Source organism: Trachinotus anak, unplaced genomic scaffold, assembly GCF_046630095.1.
Source record: "Trachinotus anak isolate AG129_WGS33_773 ecotype Australia unplaced genomic scaffold, CSIRO_AGI_Tana_v1 ptg000009l, whole genome shotgun sequence".
Classification (NCBI taxonomy): Eukaryota; Metazoa; Chordata; class Actinopteri; order Carangiformes; family Carangidae; genus Trachinotus; species Trachinotus anak.
Genome location: NW_027273860.1, coordinates 21,613,362 through 21,637,030, shown reverse-complemented (window position 1 = coordinate 21,637,030; position 23,669 = coordinate 21,613,362). Strand labels below are relative to the sequence as shown.

Genomic DNA, 23,669 nt, shown 5'->3' with positions numbered 1-23,669 from the left:
GTCCTGCAGACTCGTCCAGAGTCCTGCAGACTCATCCAGAGTCCTGCAGACTCGTCCTGACTCCTGCAGACTCATCCAGAGTCCTGCAGACTCGTCCTGATTCCTGCAGACTCGTCCTGACTCCTGCAGACTCATCCAGAGTCCTGCAGACTCGTCCTGATTCCTGCAGACTCGTCCAGAGTCCTGCAGACTCATCCAGAGTCCTGCAGACTCGTCCTGACTCCTGCAGACTCGTCCAGAGTCCTGCAGACTCATCCAGAGTCCTGCAGACTCGTCCTGATTCCTGCAGACTCGTCCTGATTCCTGCAGACTCGTTCAGAATCATGCTGCATGCAGCTTCTTTTCTTCTACCTTTTCTTTTTTTTTGGTTAGAAACTGACAGTAAAGTTTGACTGTGATCTTCTGCAGACACATTATTAAAGATGACAGCGCCCCCTATCAGAGCTCTCTGTGGAGTGTGATTGTTGCTTTTATTACACTTCATCAGGATGATTTGGATGATCAGAGTAAATCAGTAACAGTTTCTGATCCTGACAGGTTTTGTTCAGCAGGATCATCTTCACTAATGACTCTTTATGATGTTTGAAGCCTAAATATAATCAGTGGCAGTAAAAAGCTCATGTTAGGCTCTAAACCAACTACACCTTTGTCACATGACTTCACCGTCACCACCACTAAACTTCAACCTGTAGTTTAATTTAGCTCTGAGCTCTTGTACAAAATCCTTTCCTCTGGCAAAGTTAGTAACAGTTTGTAAAGAGAGTGAGCAGAAACGATGACATTTGATGTCCCCAACAACCTCTGTTGTCTTATTCAGACACTAGTTAGCAACCGGCCTTTTTTAACAGACGGAGAAGCTTCAAGAATCAGGACTGAGGGATTTACTGATGGATTTGATGTCAGAGAAAAAACCTGAAAATGTCTTGTGCTTGTGGTAAACACAGACGTGATTTCAGTCATCAACCAGAAACACATTCAAAAGGTGGGAGGTGGTAAAATGACCCCCCCCTCCAAGCAGGTGATTAACCTGGACCGATAGTGACTAAACTGTAAAGGTGCTGGGAGCCAGGCTAACTTTATGCTAAGCTAAGATACCCTGCCTGTAGCCTGGCTCAGACATGAGAGTGTCAACAGGAAAGGAACGTATGTCAACACACAGTTAAATAAATGATGATGACCACTGATTTCATGAATGTACAACACACACACACACGAAGGACACACATGCACACTGCCACATGTTTACACATGTTCACACACTAATGTAAGCAAATATGCACATGTCCAGGCATTGGGGGGCTGAACACTCCCTTGTCAGACTGAGAGCAGCCATGTATCAGTCCATCATGGGGTGGGACGGGGCCACAGGGCTCCCCTTGTTTACATCTCGACTGAATGGACAAGAGGGACAGGTTTATTTTCAGAAGGTGAGCTGAGCTCTATGGACATGGAGGATCGTCATGACGACGCTGTATTTGGTCAGTGAGTCCCTCTCAGTTGGACGCATCTCTCATGCGTTTTTTACACCTGAGGACCCAGGAAGTGAGGAAGGAAGAAGTTTCCATTTAACAAAATAAAATCTGACCAAGCTCAGCTTCCTGTGTGTGTGTGTGTGTGTGTGTGTGTGTGCGTGTGTGTGTTTGTGTGTGTGTGTGGAGACAGAAAATGGATTCCATTCAGAGCTAGAAATGGGAGTTGGGCCCCTGTGGGAACTGTCCCCTGATCAGATGCTGAGACACCGAGCCTGTGTGGACACACAGAGAGCGAGTGTGTGGGGGTGATACACACTCCGCCCTGAGCTGTGTACCACATTGTAGCACAGAGCTGGACCGCTTCGCTTTGACTCAGGGGCCTGGGGTGTCTGCCATCTGCAGCCCGCCATCAAGAGGCCTCCGTGAGAGACGCTGTCATGATACGCCATCAGGGATGTTTTTTTATTGTTTTTATTTTTAATATACTGTATGTACATATGTATGATTTCCCCCAGTAGCTTTAAAGAAACCAAAGAAACTGAGGACTAAATAAAACTAAATTTAAAAAAAACCCACTGTTAGCAACACACAACACAGAACAGCAGTGACAGTCTTTGTGTGTCTGTGTCTTTGTGTAGTCCTCACTGTGACACAGAACCAGAGGACTGTACAAAACAAAGTGCACCAGAGACTTAAACACTGACTGTCATGTGATAAACTGTTGACTGAGACCCAGGTTGGTTGATGATGTTGGGCTGTGGAGGATCATCAGAACCTCTGGCCTGCTGGAACTTGTTGGTCTTTATCTGGTCTCTGCTTCTCTGTCACAGGTGACTGCACGTTAAACAGTTTTTTCACCTTTTTTGATGAGTCAGAGCTTCAGTTGGTTTCCTTCCTCACGTCCTGTTCTGATGTTGAGTTTCCTTCAGGTTCAGCTGTTGTGAGTTGGCTCTGAGGCTGATGGATGGTGTATAATGTGCATTATCCTCCGTAAGACGTATTAAGGGCTTATTTCGGTAAGACACTCCAGCTCTTTAAATCAGAAGCACCAGCTTTCTCCACCATCTTTATTCTGCAAACTGCACACTGAAGCCAGAGCATCTGGCAGAGGCTGCAGGGTTTGTGCTTCATTATTCTAATTGCCTTTAACCTGTAATCAATATTTACGGCTCAGGAAACCCGACGGCTGGAGGACTAAGCATTTCTCCCTCTTCTTGTGCCTCTGGTTTGATTAATGAAGACGGCAGCCGGAGTGAGAGAGTACTTCCTGGTTCCAGCTCAGGTTCTACTCACAAACTAAAGAATAAAAACTGTTTATCAAAACAGTTTTGACTTCAACAGTCAGTGAAGTCAAACAAAGCCAGGAGTCTGATCACTGCAGCCCCAGGATAACTGTGATCTCCCCTCCACCGCAGAGTGATCCTGACCTTCCACTGCACGACTGGAGGCAGGCTGCAGAAGACGCTCGCCTCACTGTGAAGTGAACAATCTGCTCGACACAATCGACCATTGTCATGTAATGTTTGCAAAATGAAAAGGCTGCAGTCGCAGAGAACAAATACAAAGGTCAGAGAGAGAGAGAGAGGAGAAGGTGAGAGTGAGGTGAGGGTGAGGAGAAGAAACAGAGAGTGTGAAAGGCCAACAGCCCACGCTGTGACTCCATCTGGCCTCTCACTCAGCGTGTGTGTGTGTGTGTGTTAGTTGGTGGAAGAGCGCCAGTGAGAGAATGGCCCTGTACATGTGTGTGTGCAAGGCTGCACGTGTGTGTTTTAGCGACAGTACACACCTACTCCTCTGTGTTTGCCTGCAAGTTCATGCATGTACACAGTTAGGGTGTGTGTGTTAGTGTGTGTGATGCAGTGTTGCTCTGGGTGTGAGGACAGTGTCCAGGTACTGAGGTGAGCGGGGACACATCTGTGACAGAACATCCCAGATGAGCACAGAATAATTAACTCACCTGTTTCTCAACATGATGAAAGTCATTTCTTTTTAAAGGTCCATATTTAAACGTCTCCTGTGTCTTATCTGAAGTGTTGATCTCCATCAGAAGATATATTTGTGGTTTTAAGAACCAAAAAACATCTCAGTGTAGTTTTACATCTCCTCTCTCAGGCTTCTCTCTGGAGATCTAGTAACAACAGGTCAGTCAGCCAATCAGAAGAGAGGATCTGAGCCTCTCTTCTGATTGGCTGACTGTTCAGGTAAACAATCAGAGAATGCAAGGTTGGGTTGTGGATCCATTTGGCGGGGTTTGGGGCATGGCTGAGAGGAGCATCTGCTTTGTTGTGACATCACAAAGTTCCAGAAGTCCTGACGGCTGGTTTTAAGGCTCAGTTTCTGAATACAGGCTGTGTGCATTTCTCTGTGGACTGAGGCTTTGATACTTATTAATATAGAATATATTATATATTATATATATATAATATAACATCTACCTTTAGACTGGATGGACCTTTAATAATTTTGGAATAATTTCAGGTGCATGTACCTTCCTGCCTCTCACAGAGACGGTTTAAGCAGCTGTTTCATGAAAATTGTGAGTTCTTGAATTGAAACCATCTGTGACACACAAACTTACCTCTGCCTGCCTCCTTCTCCCAGGGTGTTCAGGCAAAAAAGTTCCCCAGGGGCTCCTGCACCTACTATAGTTCCAGGTAATTCCAGGTAATATCAAAAGAGCGTATTTGTGTATTTGTATTGTGTAAATATATTTATTTATGTAATCTATTTATTAGTGTATGTAAATGTATGTAAATATTTATTACGATTTTGTGTATATATGTGTGTGTATATATATATATATATATATACACACATATATATATATATATATATATATATTTGGTTATTGTGTAAAAAAATCAAAGTAGGTAATGGGGTTAGATAAATATGGATGTGTTGAAATGCAGTAGTTATACACACCAGCCTATCAGGTGAGCAGACACCTTTATATAAGGCAGGCAGTCTGTTCAGTCCCAGGGCTGGAAGGTGATGAGCAGAACGGTGTTACACGGTACTGTATCTGTACTCACATACACTTTTAGGTACTTGTACTTGAGTTTGTCCAGTTTATGCTGCTTTTATCAATGTGTTTTGAGTCATATTTATTCTACAGCTTCTAGTGACTCTGTTGTTGATTAAACTGATTTATGTTATTCAGATTATTTCTGCTTCACAACACTTCAGACATTTTACTGCTCTACATTTATCTGACAGCTGCTGTATAGTTACTACATCCAGGCATCAGCTTCATTATTAGTTATTCATCATTAAATACATTATCCCTATCAAATAAATCAAAGGAGGGATTAAAGACACACATTTTCCAAGTTCAAGATAAACCAGCAGGACTTGAAGAGACAGTTAGTATGTTAGATGTTATACAGGGTGGTGAATGTCCAATAAGAAGTTTAAGGATGAAAAATCTGATTGGATATTTGCAGCTTTGACAGACTGAAACCTTTCAGGAAGGTAATTACAGGAGATCTGTTAAATTAATATTTTTACCTTGCCTGTACAAAATTCGACCTTGTCATCTAAACAAATCATGTCAGAAGCTGGAGGCTCAATAATTTAACCCTTGTGTAGAATGAGAAAATGAGAACTTAATAATAACATAATAATAATCTAATTTAAACAAAATTTGTATCTACATGATGTCAGGAATTTGACTCTCGTCAGAGACTCACTCATGCTGCACGTTTCCACAGACAGAGATTAACACCGTGCTTCAGTTATATATAATAATATTTGAAAACAGCCTCAGACATTGGTTTTGATCTGATGGAGCAGACGGACAGTTACAGTGATGAGCAACAGCTCATTGTGTCCTTCATGAAGAAGACCAGAGCTCCTTCATCAGATCAGACTGGACTTCTACATTACAACATTTGGAGAGTGTGTCACATCCACAGCCTCATGTATGAGTCTGGGACACTGACTATCCTCAGAGCTCATTATGTAAACAGCCTCCACCACTCTCCTGGATTTTACAGTGCTTTGGCCTTTTGGCCTAATTTGCCTTGTGATATGAAGCATCCACCCTCCATGATGCTGAAAACAGTGATAAAAAAGCAAACCCAGCACCATAATCCCCTCTGCTTCAATAACAAGTGGTGATGAAACAAGCAGCTTTTCAAATCCCTCTGAATCCTCCCTCCTTCTCTCCCCAAGCGCCGTCTTGTCCCCAAATATCCCCTGACCCACTTCAGGCTTTCACTGGAGACAGTTTAGACTGTGAGGCAGTCTGGGCCGTCGCTGTGATAGTGTCAACAGTCTGAGCTCCCAGAGTGGTGTTTACAGAGATGAAGAAAAGTGTTGAGCACAGAGAAGAGGAGAGGATTCAGAGGAAGCCAGCAGGTTTATTAATGATGTGAGTTTAGGTGTTTCATCTCTTACCTGAGCTGTTTTGGTAAATGTAATTTAGCTTGAATGTTCACCAGCTGTCATACAGGAGTCATGCAACACATACCTCCCCATCTCTCATCATCTCTCATCATCTCTCCCCATCTCTCATCATCTCTCATCATTGTTCATCATCTCTCATCAACTCTCATCTCTCAAATTTTTGAAAACAAAAGAAACTTACAAAAAAACAGTAAATCCAAAAAACACAGGGACACTAGGAACGGAAACTTAACTGGAAAACAACAGGGGCAGGACACACTGGAGCATGACACAGGGGAAGCAGAGCAGACGAACTGACAAAGACAAAGGGGAAGACAGTGACTTAAATACACGAGGAAGGCGAGGGCAATTGAACACAGGTGAATACATTAGAGTGGGGCAGACAATCACAGAGGGAAATCAGGACAAAGACAGGAAGTAAACTGACATGAGACACACAAGGAAGTAATTTCAATATAAAAAAAACAAGAAATAACCCAAAGCCTAAACCAAGAGTCCAAACAGAGAATCAAATCTAAAGTCCAAACATAAGGTGTCTGTCAGGGAAAACCATGATGACAAGTGACAAACAAGATGACAAATCATTTTTTATAAAGAGTGTCACTGCCCTCTGTGGTTCAGAGTCAGGGCTACACATTCACTTCCAGCCACCACACAGAACCTCCACTCACAATACAAAACCTCAGTGTCTGAGAGTGTTCTGAGAGCACTTTTCAGAGTTGGTGCACAAGCAGGTGTAAAAGTTAAAGTGGGCTTTGGCTGGGGGTGGTGACCAAGGCCATAATTGTTTAGGATTTTCACTAGTCTTTATTTGATTTTGACTTTTTGTTTTCAATTTCAGTTTAGTTTGAATTAGTTTTTGAGCAGGATTTAGTTCAGTTTTTATTAATTTCAGTGTTAGTTTTAGTTTTTTTGTAGTATGTGGTATTCTTTAGGAGCCAGATTCAAAATGGTCAGAATACACAACATAACATCAAAACATTTTTAAAATGTTTTCACTGACAACAGATGAACAACCATCCACTCAAGACAACTGTGACAGATGTGTGTCAGACATGTCAAACATGTAAACAGTCACACAGATGCAGCCTGCAGTGTAAACATGTCTAACTCTGTTTCTGATTAGAAATAAAGGTTGAGTCAGTCTGAGAAAAAAAAACATGAACAAACTCAACAACAATAAACTGAGGTTTGATTCATTTAGAAAAAAAACGACTGATCATGAACTCATTAGTGACCTGGACTGTCAGCTGCAGCTCTGTGGATCATCACTGCTGTTAATTATCAATAAGACTTCATATCATTAAAGGTTCTGTAAATTAGATTTTTAACAATAACACAGCAGTAAACAACTATTCTCTATGTAAAGATATAGAGGAGTCATGGCGTCCTGAGCTGAGAACAAAGCCACACCCCCTCTGTGTGTGCTGTAATCTGAGTTTCTCTGGTCTTTGTTTTGGTAACTGGTCTGGTCTAGATGTTCATGCATTTGGGTCCCTCCTGTTAACACTAGAAGCCCCAGAATTCCATAACTACTGGAACAGCGGTAGATGGTCAATTTGACCACTAGACTCCAAACTCTATGATCTCTCATTATAAACAAAAGGATGTGGATCAATATGGATTTTGAATCATGAATTGTTTTCATCCACCCAGGAAAGGTCACTATCAGTTTCCATCTCTGACAGACCACCTGCATCAGAATGATCACTGTCCAAGTGCTGAAGCATCTCCAAGCCTACAGCACATAATATATAGAATAGTGTGAAATTCCATGCAGTGAATATGACCATCTATGGCCAAAAATAGGTAAAAATTATCATATTTTCTTTGCCTTTTGTGTAATTTACATGAAAACAATTTTAAATGAAAATACAGACACTTTTAGGAAAAGTCAGGAACCAGCAGTGCTGTATTTTGAAGACTGCGATGGCTGTTCTAGTGTTAAACCGTTGGCCTTCCCCATGTTTAAACTCACAGGCACTGCCCACAATTGAGCTGACACAGTACAGTATACACTGCTCAGGTGAAAGTGACCTTCAGAATTTCCCCCACTTGAAAAACATGTTTTCATCTGAAAAGGCTCCGACAAAGGAACAGATAAGACCAGTACAGGAGGACTGGACTGAGGACTACAGGCTCAAATCCAGGTGGACCATCAAAACATACAGAAAGTTTGTTTGTGCGACCGCGGATAAAGTCCAAGGCTGAATTTCTTCTCCAGTCCGACCTTGGATCCAGTCCTGGTCTGTCTTTACTGAGATGGAGAATCCTACGAGCTGCTAAAGGCTCCAGTTGGACTCACAACTGGTTTTCTTCTTCTCAATGTGTCAGTAACATGATGCTACATAATGTTAATGTCTGTTTTCATTAGTGACAGCTACAGTAGCGTGCTAACGTTAGCTAACCTGCTGTTACCAATATAATCAATGTGTTTGGCAAATGTTGCTATCACTAGTTGGCTAACTGTCAGCATTGCTGTAGCATATCACAGCAGTGCTCGTGTGGGCTAATGGTTGTGTTGGATTGTTTTTTGTTGGCCCTTGTGTCCACAGGGAAACTTTCTTCAGCTGTGCCTCTTGTGTGTTTTTATGGCTGCTTTAACTCGGCTCTGTGACACCTTGCTGACTGAGAACATGAAGGGAGGAGGTCACATCGACTGGTCGTACACTGAGAGCCAATCAGCTGTGAGATACTGCTCCATGTGACACAGCTAAAGAACTGAAGAGCTGAGAACACATGCTAATGTATGAAATAAACTGAGAGACCAAAACTATAGACGTTTTCTCAACACAGTTTCAGTCAGTCATCATTTCTTTATGAAGCCTTGTTTTTCTCCTCTAAAGCTCCTCCCAGTTTGACCTGTTTCCTGGTAGAGAGCAGAACCAGCTGCAGTGAGGGTCTGTGAGACAGAGACCTTCACCTCCAAGAGGAGAAGATGGAGGAATGAAGTGAATAAAGACACTTTGTCGTCCCTCAGGCAGTGTTTTCAAAAAGCTGTCACAAGAGCGTCTTTAACCACGACCACAACATCCAGAGAGAGTCAGCGTCAGGCTGCTCTGTGCCTGCTGGATCCAGACTGAGTGGCCTTTCACTGGGCTGCAGAAAAGAACGCCAGCCTCCTCCAGCTATTCATTATCTTAAGTGTGTCTGCAGCAGACAGTAAGCGGGGAGTGTTCAGATGCATGATGGGAAGGACTGCTGAAACAAACTAAAGGGAAGAGCTCTCTGGAGACTGTTAATGAGTCAGATTAGGATGGTGAACAGGCACATACTGTAACAAGGTTGTGTTCACAGGACACCACCCATCACGTGTCTCATCACTAATTAGAGCTGCTACTCGCAACATTCTTTAACCCTTTCAGACCTGAGGCGTCCTCTCGCTCTACAACCTCAGCCTGTGTGAAAACAACCTCCTAAAACCTGGGGGTTTTTGATATTCACTAAAACCTTTATTCCACAGCCTCTGAAGCAGGTTGAAACATGAAATAAGCTTAAACCTTTTTTTTCATATAATTCATTAGTTTTACCTTGGATGTTTTATATGGCTGGAAAAACAAGCACATTTGTCAACATTTTCAGTTCAGTTAAACTTTTTTTAAGATTTATCCTTTTTTTCTTTTTTTTAAACATTAAACATTAAAGGCAAGAGTTTAAAAAGCCAAAGGTTTAATGTTTTGGATGCTTTTTATTTCATGTTTCTGCTTCAGAGGCTGAGAAATAAAGATTTTAGTGACAGCGTTGCATCAGGTGAATCTTTATCTCTAGCTGGCAGTAACACTGGCTCTCACCCTGAGCCCTGACTAGCTGGTCAGCAGCTTAACAGGTTAAAGTCAGTGACTGAATCTTCTAAGTGGTTATTTTAGTTGTTTTCATCCCCTCACTTAAGTCATTGTCAGTTGTCCAAAGTGCAACTTTTTTGTGGGATAAAAGCAGAAAAAAACCTAATGAAATACAATTCCCAAAATGCATTTCACCTTCCTGACATGAATTTCAGTGAATCACAGTGCATTTCATCGGTCACATGTCTAATCATATTCTCCAACAGGTGGATCCTTCATGGTCCAACATATCCCAACATTCATTGCACGTCGATAATGACAATAATCTGCCATCAAACACAGACAGAGAGTCTGAGGATCACACTGTTAAATGTCAGTATTGTGTTTCAGCTCAGTTAAATAGGAACAGTACAACTGTTAAACTGTTAACTTAAAACCAAGGACCTGAAAACCTCAAGTTACTGTGAAGGGAAGTTACCTGTTTTCAAGGTTGCTCGGCAACAGGAGCCATGCTTTGTGATGCAACGGTGAGGGTGGGAACAGCTGGTGACACAAAGACATAATCCACCATAGACCAGACTGTCTCAGTTCAGTTCAGCCTTTATTCTATGAGGGGCCACACCTTTGTAGACCAGGGCCTCTGAAGGATGTGGCCCCTGAACTGGGACACAGCTACAGACTCTTATATATATATATATATATATATATATATATATATATATATTTTTATATATTTTTATTTATTATAATTTTTTTTTCATATATGGAAATTCAGTGTAAGTATATGTTGTGTGTGGTCTGTAATACAGATGACTGTAGCTGCCTCCTGTTCTCAGTGCAGTCACCTCACCTCCACTTCCTTCACAATATTATATGTCTCCTCTTTGTTTTGATTTGCAGTGTGTGTGTGTGTGAGGTGTCCTGCTGACTCTCTCTGAGGTGAGGTCTGGATTAGTTGATGAAGAGCTTCCTGAGGATGATGAGCCTCACCTGTTGATGTGCACCTTGATGTGAATCAGACATTGGTGTCGTAGCTGTAATGAGCAGGAAGAGGCTGATTAAACTCATCTAGCAGCTTCCTTCATCTGCTGCTAAAAAAGACAGGAAGAGTGTGTGTGTGTGTGTGTGTGTCTGTGTGTGTGTGTGTGTGGACTGAGAGATGTATCTGTTTGATGGATCAAATTGTAGCTAACAGCTGTTCACTCAGTGAATCCATGGTGACGTTATAGTTCCTGTTTAGACCATCAAACTTTTTAAACTCTGTAAAAATCCTCTGCTATGATTCATATTTATTTTTCATAAAAACTGGTCTGAAGCTCATCTACTCTGACTTCCTCACTAAGAAACCTGGATCAGGCCTTGGCCCCGCCCACCACCTGCTGGCTCCAGGTGTCCAGGTGAAAGAGCAGAGTGTATGAAGATGGTTAGAGGAGGAAACATCAGAGAGACTCAGCCTCATGTTGGAGCCTCAGTCAGACCCAGACTCAGATGAAGAGTCTGTTGAGACCAGAATCAGAGACTGACAGGTGGATCAGAACTGTTAGCATAGTTAGCATCTTTTATTTGATTATGTTGTTTGTTAGCTTGTAACTGTCAGTGGCTGACACAGTGTTAGATGTTGTGCTAATGCTAATTCTGGCTCTCTGTACTGACAAGGTGTCAGGTGTATTTAGCCCCGCCCCCCGTCCCCACAAGTTGACAGGATTGGTTCCTTAGGTTCTGTGACGTATGAATCCCTGACTGTCTGAATCTGTTTTTATGAGACTGTCATTGGTTCACTGCAGTTCAAGGTGGAAACACTCAGTCATGGTGCTGACTGAATATTTCACTCATCATATGTCTTTATTATATAAAACATCATGTGGATGTTAACCAGGGGAAACAGCTGATCTTCATCAGAGGCTCTTTAACATAAACCTTGTTCATGTTTTTCTATGAATGTTGGTTCTCTGACTCCTTCTCCACTAACTTTAAACTGTAGCTTCAGTTATAGAAACAGCTATAATTGACTTTGACTTTCTTCCTGCAAAGACTTAGTTTCATAAGCAAACCTTTTTGCTGTTCATATTTTTAGAGATACAGCATTCAGGTTCAAGGAGCTAATCTTCAGAACAAATACATTTTCAACTACTGAGAAAAACTCAAACATGTTTTATTGTCCAACAAATTCTATGAGTGTATGAGAGCCACACCCCCTAACAATCTTTGATTTATACACATGATCAACATCAATTGTTATTCTGACCACAGACTAAAGATGGGCGGAGCCTCTGTGACATCACCAAAGGTTTCTGAAGCTCAGAGTGAGCTATTCCACCATCACCATCTTGGCAGTGTCTGTCTCCGCCCCAAACTCCCAGCTAATCCAAAAATGGTCAAAGAGGTGGGGCGTGTGTGGAGCTGGTTTGTGTCAAACATACACTCACCCACCTGTCACTTGTTGACCCTCAATTCTCCATCTTTAGTCCTCAATAAAATGTAAACAGGTGAGTTCTATAAAATTCAGCCCGTACAGTTGTCATGAAGGAGGAAATCAGATCTAGAGACCAGAACAGTTTTTGTACCAGGCTGTAAACATGTTTCTTTCTGCTGTAAAGTTGGACATTTGAACATGGGAGTCTATGGGGACTGACTCCCTGCTGGAGCCAGACTCCAGTGGTCATTCGAGGAACTGCAGATTATAGCTCTTCACTGTTGATGCTTCATGTTTCAGATCTGCAGGTTGATGTTTGGTTCAGGCACAAAACAGGGAGGCTGATCAGATTTGTTTACATATCTTTGTTTCTCCTGAGGCAAACACATACACACACACACACACACACACACACACACACACACACACACACACACACACACACACACACACACATCACAAAACAACAGCTACTTTAAACCGGTCCTGAAACAGTGATATGTGCAGTTGGTAGATACAAAATTAATTTAGTCAGTTTCCTGTTAATTATTGTAGTTGATGGTGAAATGACTTGGACAGACCAGTGCACAGTTACCTTCCAATCAAACCAAACAAAGAGACCGTTTGGGGACATAATAGACAGACGCAGATAAAAGGTTGCTTTTGGGCTAAAATGAAATTAGTATTTTCTCTGGAATGCCTGATTTTTAATTTCCACAACGGTTCAAAGGTCATGAAACTGCAATAGAAAATGAGAAAAAGCAGCGACTGCTTCACATCTTATCTCTACTTTCAAGAGTCGCTCACGCTTTAAGCAGCACAAAGCCAAGCAAATCCTCTCAGACAAAAGAGCTCCTTATCTGTTTCCCTCCATAATAATGGAAATCCAATACGTTTTATTAGCGACAGAAACTCTAATTAATGCCTGGTCTGTAAAACGAGGCCAATCAGTCAACGCATCTGCAGCTGGAGCTGGATGGACTCTGAGCTGACAGCGTGTGTGAGCAGGGCCCAAGCTGCAGACATGGCCGCCCTCTGCTCTGAGAACAGCCTGACGCTGCAGCTCAGCTGCTTCCTGCTTCACTTCACTCACTTTGCAGATGAGTTTGGCAGCAGCAGCTCCATCTCTCAGACTAATTTATGACCTCTGCAGAGGAGGCTGCATTAGGAAGATCAGCTACAGCAACCTCTGCCAGGAGGAGCACACACACACGCACAGGAGTGTGTGCAGTCGATCAAAGCTGAGTGGTCAGGACATCCAGCTCAGCATGGTTCAACGTCCAAAAACTGTAACAGCTGTAACCACAAAGAGGTTAACTCACTCCTGCTCCTCTCACTGGCTCCAGCTCCATGGCAGCAGTAGCTGAGGCTCATGGGTAGTGTAGTGTTTAGACTCGTCCTCTGAAATAAAACCAGATTTTTCAGAAACAAAGTGGAAATAATTAAAATTTGTGGCCACAACATGAACATGTCAGGTTGATCAATGGAGCCTACAGATCCTCAGGATAACTGACTTCAGATGAGAGCTGTACAGTGAATGTGTCTGTGGTTCACTCAGCCCAACATTTTGTCCTGTTTAGACTTCAGTTGACTTCCAGTTTTACTTGCGTGTCTCATGATTTTACTACCTGTCCTTGTTTCCCTCTGCTGTGATTGTCAGCCACACCCTCATGTGTTTCACCTGTGTCTGTTCACACCTGCCTCCCTCGTGTGTTTTTTCACCTGTTCAATTTCTGACTCAATTTTTGGTCCTTGATTTCCTGTCGCCTCAGCTCATATTGTTGTATTTTCACAGTCAGACTCTTTTCTTTGTGTAATGAACGTTGAACAGCACCAGTTCTGCTCTGGTCTGAGTTTGGGTCCAGAGGTCCTGAACCCAGAAACAGAGAGCAGTGATCTCATGAGTAAGACTGGAACAAGACTTCTCCTTTTTTATTGATGTATTTCTGAAACACAGAACAGTGCCTCACAACAATGTGATCAAAGCTGTTTTTCTGTTTCCTCTGTCGGAGGGTTAGTCAGGCATATGGATGCTTAGCAGCAGATCTGTGCTCACAGTGAAAGTTTGTCCTCCCTGTTTGAACTTCAGCTGCGTTTCAGATGAGGAGGTGGAGACAGACACACACACACACACACACACACACACACACACACACACACACACACACACACACACACACACACACACACACACACACACCAGTGCAGGTAGACTACTTGTTGTTGGAGCTCTCAGGTAATGTTATAATAAGGTCTTTAGTCTGTGTCAGGTGGTTCACAGACTGATGAATCACAGGAGGAAAATGTGTGAACTGAAGTTTGACTGACGCTCATTAACTGGAGCATTGCGCTGCTGCTGTCGGGGAGGGAAACATCATAACATCTGAAATAAAGAGGTCATGTTTAACTGAGGCAGGACTCTATAGTGATGAATGGAAAATACACCTTCAGTCTGTGTCATGACTGTGTCTCTCACCTCAGCTGAAGGTTTACAGGAGCAGGAGATGATCAGCGTCCACAGAAACACACTCAGAATCTCTCCTCCTCATCTGTCCCAGGTGGAGCAGCTGTCACAGGGTAGATAAATATAACACCAAGACCAAAGGATGAAGGACAATAAGTCAAAATCTGAACAGAAAGTGTGTTAGACGACAACAAGTTAAAGCAACGTCAACCTGTTCCTCCCAGGATTTAGGAGAGTTGATATGAAAGAGTCTGGATTTGGACCTGGTCTGTGACTCCGCCTCTCTTCAGCAGTTAACCCGTGATCAACATTTCTAATGTTCACACAGTGTCTGAAACTGGCCTGACCTCCGTCAGTCCCACTGATCATCAGCAGCTGCTGGTGAGATGATGTCAGCGGTGTGGTTCAGTTGTCCTGTATTCTTATGACTCCATTTGTACTGCTCAGTGACGCCATGTGACAGCTTCACCACAGCTGTGTCCCAGCTCAATAATAATAATAATAATAATAATAATAATAATAATAATAACAACCTTAAAAGACCACAGTTCAGTCACTGTTTCAAACTTGTTCCGTTGTCATGACAACAGAGACATCAATGATCTGGACTAACTGTACTAAAGTTGCAGTGAGTCCAGATCAGACCTGTTAGAGTCCTCATCCCTCCTCTGATGCAGACTTCCTCTGGCTCAGGACCCACGTAATGATGAGCTCTAACCTGTTACTCAACCCTGTGTGGTCCACAAAGGGATAGAGAGGGTTAACGCTGTCACAGTGACTTCATGCTCTGTGAGGCAACTGAGCTCTCAGGTTCCAGTGATTATCAGATCCAGTGTCAGGTTCTTCCTGCAGGACGTCACCTCTCTGAGGACCAGCACCGACTCACACTGACATGAGATCAGTTTCAGTCACATCTATGTGAGTCAGGTCTTCTCTGTTGTTTCTCTTGGTGCAGACTGAGGCTGGAGGATGATGTTATCAGAGCCACAGAGATTGGACTCAAATGTACGACTCATGGTGGAGGTCTTTATTCCAAAAAACAGGTTCAGAACAAAAAAGATCAGCCCAAGAGAAGCAACCAGATCCAAGAGGGCTAGGTAAAACTCAAGGTCCGGAGAAACAGGTCAGGAACACACTATACATAACCTACATGAAGGAATGCTGGAACACTTGTGACACTAACAGGGACGAACTAACAGGGAACAAAGATTAAACACGCTAGGAGGGGAAGACAATTAGACACAGGTGTAACACATTGGGAGCAGGGTCAACAATCACAGACACAGGAAACACACAGGCAGGAAGTGTATATCTGAAATGAGATGTTAGACATAACAAAATAAAACAGGAAATAACACAAACTGATAAGAATCAGAAAACATGTGACACAGATGAATGAAGCTGTGTCCACTGTCACAGTGACAGTGAAGAATGTCAACTTTACTTTTTCTGTTTCACTTTGAATTTCCGCAAGATTTCCGGTGATTTGTGCCTCATTTCTGAGCTCTATCGACACAGTCCACGCTCTGTGTGTGTGTGTGTGTGTGTGTGTGTGTGTGCTCATTTTAAATTGTTGTATTTTAGACATGATTACATCATGTTGATCATTTGCTAAAATACTAAATCTGTGTTCATTTATTGAATCTGTTGGTGAAACTATGAACACTTTTCACCTCATAGACACAAGTTCAAATCTCATTTACTGTTTTTGTATAAAACATTATATATACAGTAAACAGTACAGTACATGAGGTAAAACTGAAACTGTTACTGAGTTGTGAATATTTTTTAGAAAACATAAAATGCTTTTATTATAAAGAGTAAATACCTGTGGAGCTACCTGCTCTGAACAGTGTGTGTGTGTACTTGTACTTGCTACATAGTAAGGACCAAAAAAAGTATTTTACTAACAGAGTGAGGACATTTTGGGAAAGTGAGGACATTTTGACACTTTTTGAGACACCTTCAAATCACATTTTGAGGGTTAAGACTTGGTTTTAGAGTTATGGTTAGAATTAGGTTTAGGTTAAGGTTAAGGTCAGGGTTAGGGTCAGGCACTCAGTTGTGATGGTTAAGATTAGGGTAAGGGGCTAGGGAATGCATTATGTCAATGAGTGAAAGATAGAAGTACAAGTATGTGTGTGTGTGTGTGTGTGTGTGTGTGTGTGTGAGTGATTCTGAGTTCAGATAAAACTGCTCTGAGGTGATTGTTGGTGGATGAAGTCTGAGAGCTGAGTTTGTTTTTACTATTTAGACAGAAGGTTTCAACAAATGTGTTTTAGCAGCACTGAGAAACTGTAACATCAAATTAACTTGACTGTGATAATGAAACTGTAAAGTCAGCTGCTGAGAGAAAAACACGGTGGATCAAAGAAAGAAAAGTAGAACAATGGCAAAAACTGGTCGACACAAAGAGAGGAAAAGACAGATGATGGAGGGAAAGATGAAATGATGAAATGATGAAATGATGAAATGATGAAATGATCTCTGCCTTTGACATGTTGCCTTTCAAGTCCCTGAAGAGCTGAATTTATTCTTGGAAAGAAGACACACTGACGTCAGTACAAGCTGCATGAAGACAGGTGTGAACTCAAGTAAAGAAAAGAAGAAGAAAACAGAGAGTAGGAGGAGAGCGACTCTGTTTCAGGAAGGCTGTGACAAAGATTACAAAAACACACATCACACAATCTGCCGCATATACATTCACAGGAACAAGGACCTGGAAATATAACAGTGACAACACATAAGATCCCTCCTCTCCTGTTATCATTATTATTATTATTATTATTATTATCATTATTATTCATGATGCACATATTCAGACTCCCCAGGCTCCGCCCCCACACACAGCTGACCAATGAGCAGGTACACTGTGTAAGGAGTCAGTCAGCTTCAATCCACCTGCAGCTCAGACCAGATGTTTTCTGTCTCATCTGTCTGTGACCGTCCTCCATCTTCCTCCTCCTCCGCTTCTGTTTCTGTCTCAGCTGACAGGAAGTGATATTTGGAACGATCAGCTGTGATTGTCTGCTGACTCACCAAAATAAGAGCATGAGTCATCAGCAGGAAAAGGTCAGCTCAACGGGACAGGAGGAGAAGAGAGGAAGAGAGAGGAGAGGAGAGGAGGAGAGGAGGTGGAGAAGGTGAAGGAGTGGTGCAGGATGTTAACTCGTCTCTATATAAAGTGTAACAGGCTCATTCTCCAACAGGAGAGGAGGAGGTGGAGGAGAGAAGAAGAGGAGGAGAGAAGGAGAGGAGGAGGTGGAGGAGAGAAGAAGAGGAGGAGAGGAGGAGAGGAGGAGGTGGAGGTGTAGTGCAGGATGTTAACTTGTCTCTATATAAAGCATAACAGGCCGATTCCCTGTGATAGAGAGGAGAGGAGATGAGAGGATGAAAGGAGGAGGTGGAGGAGAGGAGGAGGTGGAGGATGTTGACTCAATATAAAGTGTAACAGGCTGATTCCCTCTGACAGAGAGGAGAGGAGAGGAGAGGAGAGGAGGAGAGGAGGAGGTGGAGGAGGTGGAGGATGTTGACCCAATATAAAGTGTAACAGGCTGATTCCCTCTGACAGAGAAGAGACATGAGGAGGAGGTGGAGTAGAGGAGGAGAGGAAGAGGTGGTGGAGGAGTTGGGGGAGAGGAGGTGGAGGAGAGGAGGAGGTGGAGGAGGAGGAGTAGTGCAGGATGTTGACTCTGTATAAAGCGTAACAGGCTGATTCCCTGTGACAGAGACAGAACCTACAGAAACTATAAGCTTCATTCAGTCATTAATCGTCATTAGTGATCAATAATTGATCAGATTATCTGCAGTAATCCATGTTTATCTGCAGGATAATGTGAGGGAGCACATCACATCAACAGCTGCAGGGAAAAATTAAAATAACAATGTTTTAATAATGAACGGAGTCAGTCACCTTCCTGAAACAAACAGTAACTGTGTGATTTGGCCCACAGCAGTTAGCTTCGTTAGCTTCGTTAGCCTTGTTTGTTTTATGGCTGTTTGTTTTGATGGGGGTTGATTTTATGAGGCAGTTTGCTGCAGTGGACATCCAACATCTTACAAAGAACACCACTTCGGTCCATATGGGAAAACCATTTTTCTTCTTTTAAATCCCCCGGGGGCCCAAGCTGGTGCCAAGCTGGTGCTTGCCCCCCCCCACCCCCCCACCCCCCCCATCATCCACTGTGTTTCTATCTTTGGTTTTATGGTCTTTGTTTCTCCTCAGGATCAGTTTGTGCCTGACTGAGCCCCGCACTTTAAAATGATGGACTGCAGCGTGTGTGTAGAGCTATGATGTGTTTGTGGTTATTGCTTCTTTTTGTTATCAGCTGGCAGCAGCTGGACAGACACACAGTACAGGAGAGTCTGATCTGTTTGACCCTCACAGGCACCGGTTATCAGCTGAACAACACTGTTCTATAAAGAAACAGTGAAGTTCCACAAGTAAGAACATCACACTGATGTTTTACTGTAATAACTCATGAGGTTGTCACTCTTTAATATCACTGTTTTGTCAATATACCATTTCCCATAAGCCCTAGGTGTTAGGAGAGAGCATTCAGTCTGGACATGGACTAAACCAGACCCTGAAGACCAGGACCTGAACTACTGCACTGTAGATTTTTCATGGGAGTTGTAGTTTTGTCTCATTAATGAATGGCTGTTCTCTTGTAGGTTTCACCAATATCAAAGAGCTACTCAGATGAGACTGTTCTCCCAGGATGATGACCATGACTCTGACCGAAAGCTCTGCTGATGTAAACCCTCACGTCTCACCTGAACCATCTACACCAAAATAAATTATATACAGTATATACATGGACATATTTACAACTTAAAACAGGAGATACTGACCAGTGAAATGAAATAACTAGTAAAATTAAATCACAGGTAAATCTCTGTTGTGTGTTGATGTGTTGATAACACAGGTGTGTATAAATGTAGTTGACACTCTATCAAACCTCCCTCAGTTACAGCCCAGCTTCAGCAGACGACTGAAACCACAAAGCGACTCTCCAGCAGGAGGGATGAAGAACAGGAGAGTTCTGCTGCTGGTGGATTCTGGTCTAGCGTCCACAGTCAGAGTTTCCATGACTTTAATCCCTGTCTGATCTGAATCTCCTCATGTGGAGACGCTGTCCTCCCCCTGAGCTGCTGCCACGGGCATTTTGAGGAGAGAGGAGCTAAATCTCATCAGGACTTCTGGATGAGATTAAGAGTAACACTTTGGAGTGGACGGCTGATCCCTGAACAGCCTGTGGTGTGGACAGCAGCACACAATCTGTGTCATTAGGACAAACACAATCAAGTGTCTGACCTGATTTCACCTCAGCGCGGCACATTTTCCCTCCTCACACCCGGCACCTCACAAAACATCTGACTGTGTGTTTTCTGACTTACAGTGATAAAAGCAGGAAATAAAAGATGCTCTGTCAGCAGGTTACACATCCTGTAACACACTTCTGTTTGATTTGTGATTTTGTGTTCAACACACCCTGACCTGCTCCAGCTCTGATCTGACTCAGATTAGCTTCAGGATGAACATATTCCGTTGTTTGTGTCTGACATGTCGGCATCTCTGAGCTGGGATTTTCTCTCCAGTCGAGTGATGTGATTCACACATCACTTTAACAGTTAGTTCATGTCACAGGAGTGAAACCAGATGAGAATAAAGAGCCCCCCGCCTCTCTGCACAGACACACAACCACTCACATGTGTTTGGTCAGCCCTGGGGAGGCCTGAATCAAAGCAGGGGTCCCTTTGATCTTGCCACAGAGGCTAACCTGCAGCTCAGCTGAGGCGTCTGCAGCTGACGGAAACAGAAATGGTAAAAGGAAATCTCACAGCTCAGAGCAGAGCTTCACTGCTGCCGCCCAGACTGACGGCCGTTTGCAGCACAGAGACAAGAGACGTGTCTTCTAATTGAATTCCTGTCAGATTGTTTAATGTGCTGGCTGTCAGCCTGTCAAGACGTTGTCATCCGCACATCTTCCAAAACTTTCATTATGGCTGTTAGTGTGCCCACACAAATGTGCCCACATGCAGACAGACACAGTCATGCACACATGCATATGCACACCCACAATCCTTTTAAAAGCCTGTCTTTTGTCTCAGCCAGGCTTCAGCCCTCACCATCCGTCCTGTGCTGTGGTGGTCTGTGCTCAGAGCTGTTTGATGTGTGTGATTCACTCCAGGACCACAGATGGAAGCAGCCCTGATGCCTTCACAATCTGCCAGCTCCACCACCATGATGAGGTCTCAATGAGCTCTCTCCTTGTAAGGCAGAAGAAAGAGGAGAGAGCAACAGGTTTGATTCTGTTTGCATCAGCAGGAAGTGATGTTTGAGAGGTGGAGAGAAGGTTTTATCATCTCTGTCTTTCATCGTCGAATCGGCCTGACATGGTAATCATTTGTGTTCCTGCTTTCACCCCTCCAGTGAGACTGGCACCTGAATTAATGTCATGTATAACTCAACAGGCTTGTGTGTGACTGCAGGAGACAGATGTGTGACTTTATGAGAGAACATGAGGCTCAGAGAGAGTGATGAGAGGCCTGATGCAGCTCTGCAGCCTCTCTGCCCACAGACTGATGAGCTGAGAGCTCACAGCATACACACACACACACACACACACACACACGCACCAGCACAATGCTTCCCACAAACACAAATTACCTGCCAGCATCAATCCCAGCTGCTGTGTGTGACATTTAAGTGAAGGGTTCTGACTGATTTGGCCCCGGAGCTCAGTAGGGGACAGACTCAGGCTCTGCCCACTCTGATACCTTTTAAACTCTTCTTCCTCTACATTTCAGTTTAAAACTCATCTCTTCTTCTATATTTTAGTTTTAAACTCATCTCTTCTTCTCTGTTTCCTCCTCCGTCCACTCTCCTCCAGAGTCTTCAGCCCCTAAAACAGAGATTTTCAGAAACGCTGCTGGACCCAGGGTTGTGTTGTAGTCTGGACAGACAGAAACGCAGACCTTTGGAAACGATGACATAGACGCCCACAGTTGCGCCTGATTGGCTCTTATCAGCCTGGACTACCAGTGGTGAAACAACATGGATAATGAATTAAAGTGTCACTGACCTTGTTGTCTTTGCAGCAGCTGTTGTTCAGTTCTATTCTGTATTTGAACTCCACAAATTGTCTTTGCTGTTCCTCCTTCAGAGGATTTACTGGAACTAACCAATTGAGAGGAGACAATCTGCTTCCTGTTTACACTGGCTCACACATACTCAGTGTATTGAAAGGTCATGTCATACATGTCTTCAGGTGTGTTAGACTGGGCATACACTGTACGATTTTGGTCCGGTAATGAGCTGAATTCTGAGTTGTACGACTGTTTTTGGATTCGGGCTGGATTTCAGCTTTATTGTGCATCAGTCTTTGTGTTGTGTACAGGGGGTAATGACAGACCATGAGCCACTCCTGACCGGCAATCAGACATTTGGATGGATTTAAAACTGGTCAGAAATTTTGGTTGCCCCTCATGAGGATATTGCAGAGTAGAGGCTGTGCATCATGGATAACATTGAACTTGAAGTAATGAAAGTAATGTAAGTATTGAAACAACCACAGCATAACTGGTCTGAACTTTGCAGCCAGAGAGAGAAAGAGGGGGTGGGGTCCCAACCCAAAGACCCAGGACTCTGATTGAAGAACCTCATCGTAGAAGACAACTGAGGTCTGAGTCTGAGCAGAATCAGCTCCAGCAGATTCATTGACTTTACACAGTCACATAGAAACTAGTAAAATGTGACAGTGCAGTCGTGAGGATGAGCTGGTGGATTAAACAACCTAACCCTAACCCTGGTTGTCTGACATAAAGAGTTCAAATTGAGCTACTAACACCAGGCGCCGTGCTGATATCACCAAAATCCAAACTACCAACAAACCCTCTCTTGACCAGCGTAGTAATGCTGAAAATCTTACTAGTTAACCAGAGAGCTAACTAGTCGGTGAGCTAACACCTATATTCACCTCACTGGTTAAATAGTGACCTACAATTTTCTGCACTTGCTACCTAGTGATGTTCAAAATATCCACTAGTGAGAGACATTTTGACTTAACCATCAACAAGTTAGCTGGTTGAAGTAGTGACAGGACTCAGGATTTTGTCATATCCCGGCCACGTCATTTACATGTTGCACACTAGTTAATGTGTTGGCCTGAGGAAGTGTAACTAGTTTGACTAGTTAGACCTTAATGTTTTAGTGATAGTATAATGTGTTAGCACACAGGTCTCTGAAGTGTGTCCACTACAAACCACACTGACACAAGCTTTAATTAATCAATAAACTAAACTAAACAAACTAATCACTAATGACCACTGAAGATACTGCTACACTGCTAACACCACTACAGCTAATAATCATTATTACAGCTGCACTGAGTCTGGTCCTGTGGATAAACCATGATCAGCTGCAGTTGAATCAGCCTGTAGTTAAACTCTTTTTCTGTCTCCTCCTGTCAACTCCTGTCTCATTCTGTCTCCTCCTGTCTCCTTCCATCTCTTTCTGTCCCATTCTGTCTCTTTCTGTTTAACTCTGTCTCATTCTGTCTCCTTCTGTCTCACTCAGTCTTCTTCTGTCTCTTTCTGTCTCCTTCTGTCTCTTTCTGTCTTCTCCTCTCTCTTTCTGTCTCCTTCTGTCTCCCTCTGTCTCACTCTGTCTCCTCATGTCTCCCTCTGTCTCCTTCTATCTCACTCTGTCTCCTTATGTCTCTCTCTGTCTCTTTCTGTCTCTTTCTGTCTCCTCCTCTCTTGTTCTGTCTCATTCTGTCTCATTCTATCTCCCTCTGTCTATTTCTGTCTCCCTCTGTCTCCTCCTGTCTCCCTCTGTCTCATTCTGTTTCCTCATATCTCCTCCTCTCTCTTTCTGTCTCGTTCTGTCTCTTTCTGTCTCATTATATCTCCTTCTGTCTCCCTCTGTCTCCTCATGTCTCCCTCATGTCTCTTTCTGTCTCATTCTGTCTCCCCCTGTCGACTCCTGTCTCTTTCTGTCTCCTCATGTTTCCTTCTGTCTCTTTCTGTCTCGTTCTGCCTCCTCATGTCTCCTTCTGCCTCCTCATGTCTCCTTCTGTCTTCTCATGTCTCCTTCTGTCTCCTGGGTGTTGTTTCCAGCTCAGTCA

At 43.2% G+C, this 23,669-nt stretch overlaps 2 long non-coding RNA genes across 2 annotated transcripts; one reads left to right on the top strand and one right to left on the bottom strand.

Annotated features, from left to right (window-relative positions):
* Positions 1-12,506: 12,506 nt before the first annotated feature.
* On the bottom strand, positions 12,507-14,885 carry LOC139625725 (uncharacterized). The gene is made up of 3 exons (XR_011691995.1): positions 14,750-14,885; positions 14,551-14,641; positions 12,507-13,475 (listed from the first exon to the last, which is right to left on the bottom strand). It is a non-coding gene; the product is annotated as an uncharacterized lncRNA (long non-coding RNA).
* A 638-nt stretch (positions 14,886-15,523) lies between these two features.
* Positions 15,524-19,971, top strand: LOC139625724 (uncharacterized). Its single transcript, XR_011691994.1, has 3 exons — positions 15,524-15,661; positions 19,213-19,428; positions 19,509-19,971. It is a non-coding gene; the product is annotated as an uncharacterized lncRNA (long non-coding RNA).
* The last annotated feature ends 3,698 nt before the right edge of the window (positions 19,972-23,669 follow it).